This window comes from Lycium barbarum, chromosome 9 (assembly GCF_019175385.1).
Source record: "Lycium barbarum isolate Lr01 chromosome 9, ASM1917538v2, whole genome shotgun sequence".
Lineage (NCBI taxonomy): Eukaryota > Viridiplantae > Streptophyta > Magnoliopsida > Solanales > Solanaceae > Lycium > Lycium barbarum.
The window spans coordinates 71,719,171-71,731,884 of record NC_083345.1 but is presented as its reverse complement, the minus strand read 5'-3'; positions in this window follow the sequence as shown (position 1 = coordinate 71,731,884).

The following is a 12,714-nucleotide window of genomic DNA, read 5'->3' as shown; positions in this document are numbered from 1 at the left end:
TTCTTTCTCTTCACCAGTCTAGTCTGTCTCGCCCTACATGACCTCTCACGGCTTCCAACCATATACTCTAGCTTTCCCTTAGGTTACTCTAACTTCTCATTTGTGTCTTATGTCTGGATATATAGAATTCTTGCATACTTCCCAGGGGGGTCACCCATCCTCCCACCTTAGCACGCTTAACCTCGAAACTTCGATGGAATTCGGTGCCTTAATGCTAATATAATCGCGTCCACTTCCTCGTATGACCTTTATTGCATGACCTGGAGCAAGTAGAAGTCTTACAGATTCTGAGACATGTTCGTAATACGTCCTTTCTTGTACAATTACTATTTTACCCTTTTTCGATTCCCAATGTTCACTCTTCACTTATGTGTATGATTATTGCTTGTCCTGGGCTTCCAGATTCCCGATGGTGGCGAACATACCTTCATCGCCGTTACTTATGAATATTTCGAGTATCAGCCCGTTTGGATTCTTACTCACCATTCTTACATAACAATCTCCCTTACCATTCCTGCTATTCAGAATCTGTACATAGCAAATATCGACAATATCTCACAGGACATACGCCTATTTATCACATTTCAACCATCCAGAACTTCCAATTCCAGATAACAAATCAAATGTGTCGGTGCTTACCGCAGTGATTGTCCATATCATTACTTACCTCCTTCCGTCGTATGTAAGGCTTACATAAGGAATCTCGTTCCTATGACGTGCCTCTATCGCACGATTTATGACAGAAAGAAGGTCAACAATCCCTAGATGCCCCGTAGCCTCCTGTTTATAAATGTGGCGCGCTTCACACCATAAACAGGACTCGACTGGACACGACTTTGCAGACAACCCCTAGGATAGACCTGCTCTGATACCACTTTGTCACACCCTAACCTTACTAGGGTGTTACACCTCAGAAATTTTTCCGTACTTGTGTGATGAGTAGAACAATAAAGGACTTGAGTGTATGCTGTTTTACTAAGTCGAGAATGACTAATTTTGCATTTTTGGAAATAATAAAGTTGCAGAAAATTTTTCTGCCAGTGGTCGTATATGGCACTATACGGCCTGTAAAGTGATTTACGGACCGTATAGTGCAATCGTATTCCATCATTCTAAAAATCTCAACTTTCTGCCCAGCGTTGATATGGTTAAATACGACCCAGTTTAAGGCCCGTAAACTGGTTTACGGACAGTAAACTAGGTCGTAAAGTGCCATAATCCTCAGCCAAACTTTCTGTTTCTTGGAATGCTTAAATACGTCCACAGTGGACGGGCCGTAAATCAGAATACAGTCCGTAAACTGCAAGTTACGACCACTGTTCACCCGACGAGAATTCATTAAAGATCAAATTTTGGGATTATTAAAAGGGGTTGGACTACAATTCAGTTCATTATTCATCAACACAACTCAAGAAACCTCTCGAATATTCCAAATTATTCCTCCACAAGAATTCAAGAGAATCAAAGGGAATATCAAGATCATCACCACTAAATTCATGAAAATAAGTGTAAGAACACATCAAAGGATCTTCTAAATCAAGAAATTCTAAAGAAGGGTGGAACTAGGGTTTTGGCTAAGTGAAGAATTTCAACTCAAGGGTTGTTCAACCACTATCCAAGGTAAGTTTCATGATCATTCTATGTTGTTTGAAGTATTGAAAAGCTTAGACACTTGAAATGTAGAAGAACATAGAAATGGACCATTACTGAGTGAATAGTGCCATAAATGAATGATAGTGGGATTGAATTATGAATGTTGAAGTGTTGTGAATACAAATACGTTGTAAATGATGCTTACATCATGAAACAAGCATTAAACGCATGAAAATGCAAGGACGAGTCATAAGGCTAATTATGAGGGAAATTGGAGGAAAATGGTGGATTTTGCTAAATGTACGTAAACGACGATTGTTGATTTCGATATTGTGAGTAATGCTATGAATGTTGGGAGTTAATATAAAACATGGAAAAAACAGTATAAACAAGAGAAGCGGTGTCCGACTTCTCCTAGAATTAGCGACGCGTTCTTGTAGTTAGTATGCTAATGTTGATATGAATTCTTTATGAAGGTAACGACGCGATATTGAAGGAGAACGAGTGAGCGATATCTTAGCTAAACGACCAAGGTATGTGAGACTAGTCCCTTCTTTCTGATGGCATGAATCTTGTAGTACGAAATTCCTATTCTCTTCATGAGTTCTTATAGTCCGAAAGGCTAAGAGTCTAACTCCTTAATGTCTATATAAGTTGAGGAATACGATATGATGATGCTAGTATAATCATGATGTTAATTATCGCTTACACTCACCTTATGTACTAGTTCCTTCAAGGTGAGGCAGAGTATCAATAGTTGATCCATAATGGAATCGGGGGATCACGACCTTACGTCACCCCGATAGAGTAAAGCTGATCTTGAGCCTTATGCATGTATTACAATGAGATAAGTATTTTATGATGAGTATATTATTATTAGGAGCATTTTATGATAAGCATGACATGAGCATTTCACACCGTGCCTAGTTGGCCGGGCAGTCACCGCCAAGGCGGGCAGCTATACGGATACACCATGACCTTCGGGCATGGGCAGACACCACTAGTGGGCGGCATGAGATGGTACCCCGGACGCGGGAGGCCTGGACGCGGGCTAATATTATTGATTATCACACCGTTCCGACATGGACGGGCAGCTTGCATATGATGCATATATGTTATGAGGATGAGGATGAGTAAGATGGCACGCATGATTTCCTTTATGATTATCAAACAGATCCAGATATTTCACGTTGATGTTATCACTATGTTGTTGATGTTTTCTTTCATTGTTTATGCTTCTCATACTCAGTACAACATTCGTACTGACGTCCTTTCTTCGGACGCTGTGTTCATGCCCACAGGTAGGCAGAGAAGAGAGCTTGGCCCAGATCCTCAGTAGCAGTCAGCTGGTTGAAAGCACTCCATTGTCCGGAGGTGCTTAGGATTATCCTTTTGGTGTATATGTATATTTTGGGCACGACGGAGTCTTGTTCCGTCCATGTATATACAGTATGTTAGTAGAGGCTCGTAGATACGCAGTGTGGGTTAGATGGTCTCACAAGACGTTTTCATATGCGTGTATATTATTTTGATGGCCGAAAGGCAATTGTATATAAAGTATTTATGTTTGTTTAATTATGATTTTCCTACAACTGGTATGTAAATTGATAAAAGAATATTAAATGAGCAAGATAAGTAGTAGAGTGAGCGGTGCTCGGTAACTAGCTCCGGGTACCCGTCGCGGCCCCTAACTGGGTCGTGACATAGGGTGTGATGGGCACCCGTCCCCTATTTGGAGCCGAGCGAACCCGCTGACTCTTATTACATAAATACTCCTTTCGAACGTTCAAACCAAATAGAATGTAATACATAGTAAAACTTGCAGAAATATACATTTTTTTTGTAAATTTCAAATCAAACAAATCTGTAATTACACGGACTTTATAACATAATACAAAACGACGCATCGGCTGATGGAGCCGCTTACTGAACCGACATACCATAACCACAACTCTGTCTGCAAAGTCTCTAACATTAAACAGAACCCCTAACACATATACTCTGACTCGGCAGTTCTCCAGGAGCAAATGGAGCTTGCCATCACCGCTGGAGCATCTTCTATAATATCTTCAACTCATCTGGGAGTACCTGCGCGGCATGAAACGCAGCCCCCGAAGAAAGGGGGTCAGTACGGAATATGTACTGAGTATGTAAAGCATGGAACACAAAAACTAAAACATAATCGAAACCAACAAAACAACCAGTCAGTACATTATCCAGAATACCAAAGGCTTATCTCTCCGACACAGATCATACCTACCAATATAAGAATGACAGAAAGAGTGCAGAACGTACAGAATGTCAGAACACTTATTTCCCAAAAGCAAATCATATCAGGACGCCGAAGGGTATCATCTCATTGTCATCATAAGCATATACATATAACTGATTCATAACTAACATAGTAGTGCCGAGGAACGTACGGCCCGATCCATAGACATATTGCTGCGGAACGTGCAGCGAGTTAATACAAATAATAAACACGATATGCAGAGTAACACTAATCATGCATGCCAGGAACGGTATCCGGGCCCTTGCGGGACCCGGGGAAAATGTGGCGCCGCCCTGCCTTCGGCGCCACACACATCTAACTCCGGAAGTTTTGCTCCGTAATCTCCGACACACATCATAATGTCATATCATAGTAACATATCATAAGTGGTTTGGCGAACCATAACACCATAACACATCTAACTTCGGAATTCATATATGGCACCCGGCCCTCAAAGGGGGAACCCGGCGAACCATACGCACGATACATACCGGCCCGGTACTCGGTGAAGGAAATCATAACATATGCACGAGACGAGTAGTGAGAAACTAAATGCACATAAATCAAGACTCGATGGGATAATCGAACGTGCTATCAGAATATTTGTAGCAGATTACTCATAACAGAATACTTATATCAGAATACTTATATCAGAATACTCGTACCAGAATACTTATATCAAAATACTTATATCAGAATACTTATGCCAGAATACTTATATCAGATTACTCGTATCGGAGTACTTATATCAGAGAGGGCATACGAAACATAACAAACTCGGAATTAAGGAGTAGAATTACCTCAAAGCACATATCATAACTTACTTGGCTCTAGGACATGCCAAAAGAAATAAAGGGTAAGCCATACATACCTGTTCCACGCCCATTTAGCTACACTTATTTGTCCAAACTTGCTAGTCTACATAAGAAAGAATTTACATAATCATTAGATTCATTGACATATACTTTTTGTAATCTTTCAAATGAATTCACTTATATTCTGCCGAAATTTCGACAGCATTTCCCCTGTAAATACACCATCCCCGAGAGTCTAACTCGGCTAAATCATCAACAATAAACCCGAGAATGGAACTCGGCCACATTATCAACAACAATACCAACAATTATATTCAATTCAACCGCATACAATCAAACCAATATGATTGTTCATATATTCTAGTATTAATCCAAAAATATTCGAACGATATTCACGAATACTTCAAGCAACTCACACAATACTTTAAACGGCCTAACCAACTTACAACATAACCTGAAATCTTCCAAGCTCAACAAGAACATTAACGACACATTTCCTTTCCTTTCAAATTCATGAACTACATCAACAATTCACACGTTATCAACATTATTCTCATAAATACAAGAAACTATATTAATATCACATTAGCTTCTACAACAGCCCACAAACGATTACCACCTCGACTTGAGTCATTAAATCTTCATTTTAAATCATAGAATCCACAACAACAACAACCAAAATACTAAATAAAATTAGATCATCATACCCCACCAAAACATCCCCCTATACGGCTACCACATCAACACCGACAAACGAATATATATCGCTATTTCTTCCGTTCTAATCCGTTAAATCTTTAAATAAACTTGTTAACAATGAAAAGGAACCTTCATATTACCTTAAGTAGGCAGCCACCACTTTATCACTCTCCTCCTTGGTTGATTTTTAGCTCAAATTGAAGACAATGCGACGTACAACACTTTTCTCTTCATGGGCTTCGGAATTCGGGGCTCGGATTTTGGTCAAAAATTGATTTTTCTCTATAGGATCTCTTCTCTCTTTTCCTCCAGAAATTTCTGGGTGTTTTGGTGTGAAAAATGAGGGGGAAAGGCTGAAATTTTACTTAAATAACCGTGGTTCATGGGCCTAACCCGGTTGGGCCCGGATTGGGCCTAACCCACTGACCCTTCTGCCTTACAACGTCCATAACTCCTTATCCCGACGTCACCTGTGGACCCACGACCTATGGTTGTAAATCTAATTCAATTATCTACAACTTCTATCTCTCAATAATTTTCCAAATCCCAAACTTATAATACCGTTTTTGCCCCTCGAAGTCAGATCACCCGAAAACGTTACTTAAAAATATTTGTTTGGAGGACTTCTACTTTGATTTGGCTCGAGGGTCATTCCCGAGTTGTGTTTAACTTCTCATATGTGCTTCATATAACTTGTCACATGTCCGAAAAAAATCTCAACGTGTGGGCCCCACCTCAGCTTGCAAATAATCCGACGTACAAAAATACGGGATACAACACTATCAACGTGAGTTTAAATTATGTAGCAACAACATGATTGTCTATTTTTCTTGACGAAGCACGTGTCACGCTCATGCTCTAAAAATGCGGGGTATAACATCCTCCCCCCCCTTTAGAACATTCGTCCTCGAATGTTCAACTGATCTTATGGGGTGTCACAATACTTCGGGAGGGTCCCTTTTATAGTCGTCCTTTTCCTCATGCCCATTCCTTATCTTTTAACCTATTTTCCTTTATCATCGAACTTCTTGGTCTTTACATGAGTCCTCGTTCCGTATCATGAGTTTCCTAATCCCGGGACTCGGTGAAGGAAATCATAACATATGCACGAGCAGAGTAGTGAGAATATAAATGCACATAAATCAAGACTCGATGGGATAATCGAACGTGCTATCAGAATATTCGTAGCAGATTACTCATAACAGAATACTTATATCAGAATACTTATATCAGAATACTCGTACCAGAATACTTATATCAAAATACTTATATCAGAATACTTATGCCAGAATACTTATATCAGATTACTCGTATCGGAGTACTTATATCAGAGAGGGCATACGAAACATAACAAACTCGGAATTAAGGAGTAGAATTACCTCAAAGCACATATCATAACTTACTTGGCTCTAGGACATGCCAAAAGAAATAAAGGGTAAGCCTTACATACCTGTTCCACGCCCTTTTAGCTACACTTATTTGTCCAAACTTGCTAGTCTACATACGAAAGAATTTACATATTCATTAGATTCATTGACATATACTTTTCGTAATCTTTCAAATGAATTCACTTATATTCTGCCGAAATTTCGACAGCATTTCCCCTGTAAATACACCATCCCCGAGAGTCTAACTCGGCTAAATCATCAACAATAAACCCGAGAATGGAACTCGGCCACATTATCAACAACAATACCAACAATTATATTCAATTCAACCGCATACAATCAAACCAATATGATTGTTCATATATTCAAGTATTAATCCAAAAATATTCGAACGATATTCACGAATACTTCAAGCAACTCACACAATACTTTAAACGGCCTAACCAACTTACAACATAACCTGAAATCTTCCAAGCTCAACAAGAACATTAACGACACATTTCCTTTCCTTTCAAATTCATGAACTACATCAACAATTCACACGTTATCAACATTATTCTCATAAATACAAGAAACTATATTAATATCACATTAGCTTCTACAACAGCCCACAAACGATTACCACCTCGACTTGAGTCATTAAATCTTCATTTTACATCATAGAATCCACAACAACAACAACCAAAATACTAAATAAAATTAGATCATCATACCCCACCAAAACAGCCCCCTATACGGCTACCACATCAGCACCGACAAACGAATTTATATCGCTATTTCTTCCGTTCTAATCCGTTAAATCTTTAAATAAACTTGTTAACAATGAAAAGGAACCTTCATATTACCTTAAGTAGGCAGCCACCACGTTATCACTCTCCATTTTGGTTGATTTTTAGCTCAAATTGAAGAAAATGCGACGTACAACACTTTTCTCTTCATGGGCTTCGGAATTCGGGGCTCGGATTTTGGTCAAAAATTGATTTTTCTCTATAGGATCTCTTCTCTCTTTTCCACCAAAAATTTCTGGGTGTTTTGGTGTGAAAAATGAGGGGGAAAGGCTGAAATTTTACTTAAATAACCGTGGGTCGTGGGCCTAACCCGGTTGGGCCCGGATTGGGCCTAACCCACTGACCCTTCTGCCTTACAACGTCCATAACTCCTTATCCCGACGTCACCTGTGGACCCACGACCTATGGTTGTAAATCTAATTCAATTATCTACAACTTCTATCTCTCAATAATTTTCCAAATCCCAAACTTATAATACCGTTTTTGCCCCTCGAAGTCAGATCACCCGAAAACGTTACTTAAAAATATTTGTTTGGAGGACTTCTACTTTGATTTGGCTCGAGGGTCATTCCCGAGTTGTGTTTAACTTCTCATATGTGCTTCATATAACTTGTCACATGTCCGAAAAAAATCTCAACGTGTGGGCCCCACCTCAGCTTGCAAATAATCCGACGTACAAAAATACGGGATACAACACTATCAACGTGAGTTTAAATTATGTAGCAACAACATGATTGTCTATTTTTCTTGACGAAGCACGTGTCACGCTCATGCTCTAAAAATGCGGGGTATAACATCCTCCCCCCCCTTTAGAACATTCGTCCTCGAATGTTCAACTGATCTTATGGGGTGTCACAATACTTCGGGAGGGTCCCTTTTATAGTCGTCCTTTTCCTCATGCCCATTCCTTATCTTTTAACCTATTTTCCTTTATCATCGAACTTCTTGGTCTTTACATGAGTCCTCGTTCCGTATCATGAGTTTCCTAATCCCGGGACTCGGTGAAGGAAATCATAACATATGCACGAGCAGAGTAGTGAGAATATAAATGCACATAAATCAAGACTCGATGGGATAATCGAACGTGCTATCAGAATATTCGTAGCAGATTACTCATAACAGAATACTTATATCAGAATACTTATATCAGAATACTCGTACCAGAATACTTATATCAAAATACTTATATCAGAATACTTATGCCAGAATACTTATATCAGATTACTCGTATCGGAGTACTTATATCAGAGAGGGCATACGAAACATAACAAACTCGGAATTAAGGAGTAGAATTACCTCAAAGCACATATCATAACTTACTTGGCTCTAGGACATGCCAAAAGAAATAAAGGGTAAGCCTTACATACCTGTTCCACGCCCTTTTAGCTACACTTATTTGTCCAAACTTGCTAGTCTACATACGAAAGAATTTACATATTCATTAGATTCATTGACATATACTTTTCGTAATCTTTCAAATGAATTCACTTATATTCTGCCGAAATTTCGGCAGCATTTCCCCTGTAAATACACCATCCCCGAGAGTCTAACTCGGCTAAATCATCAACAATAAACCCGAGAATGGAACTCGGCCACATTATCAACAACAATACCAACAATTATATTCAATTCAACCGCATACAATCAAACCAATATGATTGTTCATATATTCAAGTATTAATCCAAAAATATTCGAACGATATTCACGAATACTTCAAGCAACTCACACAATACTTTAAACGGCCTAACCAACTTACAACATAACCTGAAATCTTCCAAGCTCAACAAGAACATTAACGACACATTTCCTTTCCTTTCAAATTCATGAACTACATCAACAATTCACACGTTATCAACATTATTCTCATAAATACAAGAAACTATATTAATATCACATTAGCTTCTACAACAGCCCACAAACGATTACCACCTCGACTTGAGTCATTAAATCTTCATTTTACATCATAGAATCCACAACAACAACAACCAAAATACTAAATAAAATTAGATCATCATACCCCACCAAAACAGCCCCCTATACGGCTACCACATCAGCACCGACAAACGAATTTATATCGCTATTTCTTCCGTTCTAATCCGTTAAATCTTTAAATAAACTTGTTAACAATGAAAAGGAACCTTCATATTACCTTAAGTAGGCAGCCACCACGTTATCACTCTCCATTTTGGTTGATTTTTAGCTCAAATTGAAGAAAATGCGACGTACAACACTTTTCTCTTCATGGGCTTCGGAATTCGGGGCTCGGATTTTGGTCAAAAATTGATTTTTCTCTATAGGATCTCTTCTCTCTTTTCCACCAGAAATTTCTGGGTGTTTTGGTGTGAAAAATGAGGGGGAAAGGCTGAAATTTTACTTAAATAACCGTGGGTCGTGGGCCTAACCCGGTTGGGCCCGGATTGGGCCTAACCCACTGACCCTTCTGCCTTACAACGTCCATAACTCCTTATCCCGACGTCACCTGTGGACCCACGACCTATGGTTGTAAATCTAATTCAATTATCTACAACTTCTATCTCTCAATATTTTTCCAAATCCCAAACTTATAATACCGTTTTTGCCCCTCGAAGTCAGATCACCCGAAAACGTTACTTAAAAATATTTGTTTGGAGGACTTCTACTTTGATTTGGCTCGAGGGTCCTTCCCGAGTTGTGTTTCACTTCTCATATGTGCTTCATATAACTTGTCACATGTCCGAAAAAAATCTCAACGTGTGGGCCCCACCTCAGCTTGCAAATAATCCGACGTACAAAAATACGGGATACAACACTATCAACGTGAGTTTAAATTATGTAGCAACAACATGATTGTCAATTTTTCTTGACGAAGCACGTGTCACGCTCATGCTCTAAAAATGCGGGGTATAACATCCTCCCCCCCTTTAGAACATTCGTCCTCGAATGTTAAACTGATCTTATGGGGTGTCACAATACTTCGGGAGGGTCCCTTTTATAGTCGTCCTTTTCCTCATGCCCATTCCTTATCTTTTAACCTATTTTCCTTTATCATCGAACTTCTTGGTCTTTACATGAGTCCTCGTTCCGTATCATGAGTTTCCTAATCCCGGGACTCGGTGAAGGAAATCATAACATATGCACGAGCAGAGTAGTGAGAATATAAATGCACATAAATCAAGACTCGATGGGATAATCGAACGTGCTATCAGAATTTTCGTAGCAGATTACTCATAACAGAATACTTATATCAGAATACTTATATCAGAATACTCGTACCAGAATACTTATATCAAAATACTTATATCAGAATACTTATGCCAGAATACTTATATCAGATTACTCGTATCGGAGTACTTATATCAGAGAGGGCATACGAAACATAACAAACTCGGAATTAAGGAGTAGAATTACCTCAAAGCACATATCATAACTTACTTGGCTCTAGGACATGCCAAAAGAAATAAAGGGTAAGCCTTACATACCTGTTCCACGCCCTTTTAGCTACACTTATTTGTCCAAACTTGCTAGTCTACATACGAAAGAATTTACATATTCGTTAGATTCATTGACATATACTTTTCGTAATCTTTCAAATGAATTCACTTATATTCTGCCGAAATTTCGGCAGCATTTCCCCTGTAAATACACCATCCCCGAGAGTCTAACTCGGCTAAATCATCATCAATAAACCCGAGAATGGAACTCGGCCACATTATCAACAACAATACCAACAATTATATTCAATTCAACCGCATACAATCAAACCAATATGATTGTTCATATATTCTAGTATTAATCCAAAAATATTCGAACGATATTCACGAATACTTCAAGCAACTCACACAATACTTTAAACGGCCTAACCAACTAACAACATAACCCGAAATCTTCCAAGCTCAACAAGAACATTAACGACACATTTCCTTTCCCCTCAAATTCATGAACTACATCAACAATTCACACGTTATCAAGATTATTCTCATAAATACAAGAAACTATATTAATATCACATTAGCTTCTACAACAGCCCACAAACGATTACCACCTCGACTTGAGTCATTAAATCTTCATTTTACATCATAGAATCCACAACAACAACAACCAAAATACTAAATAAATTAGATCATCATACCCCACCAAAACAGCCCCCTATACGGCTACCACATCAGCACCGACAAACGAATTTATATCGCTATTTCTTCCGTTCTAATCCGTTAAATCTTTAAATAAACTTGTTAACAATGAAAAGGAACCTTCATATTACCTTAAGTAGGCAGCCACCACGTTATCACTCTCCACTTTGGTTGATTTTTAGCTCAAATTGAAGAAAATGCGACGTACAACTCTTTTCTCTTCATGGGCTTCGGAATTCGGGGCTCGGATTTTGGTCAAAAATTGATTTTTCTCTATAGGATCTCTTCTCTCTTTTCCTCCAGAAATTTCTGGGTGTTTTGGTGTGAAAAATGAGGGGGAAAGGCTGAAATTTTACTTAAATAACCATGGGTCGTGGGCCTAACCCGGTTGGGCCCGGATTGGGCCTAACCCACTGACCCTTCTGCCTTACAACGTCCATAACTCCTTATCCCGACGTCACCTGTGGACCCACGACATATGGTTGGAAAGATAATTAAATTATCTACAACTTCTATCTCTTGATACTTTTCCAAATCCCAAACTTATAATACAGTTTTTGCCCCTCGAAGTCAGATCACCCGAAAACATTACTTAAAAATATTTGTTTGGAGGACTTTCACTTTGATTTGGCTCGAGGGTCCTTCCCGAGTTGTGTTTAACTTCACATATGTGCTTCATATAAGTTGTCACATGTCCCAAAAAAATTTCAATGTGTGGGCCCCACCTCAGCTTGCAAATAATCCGACGTACAAAAACACGGGATACAACACTATCAACGTGAGTTTAAATTATGTAGCAACAACATGATTGTCAATTTTTCTTGACGAAGCACGTGTCACGCTCATGCTCTAAAAATGCGGGGTATAACAGGTATGAAGTTGTTAGTATGAGTTGAATATGAGAGTGAATATTGAAGGCTTAACGTAATGTGGTTACTTGATTATGATATTGTGGGTGTTATTGTAGTTGTTTGGGAGTTGTTTTGTAATATGGTGGAAGTTGATGAAATAGGGAAAAAGCTGCTCAATGTTCGTTAGATAATGAATTG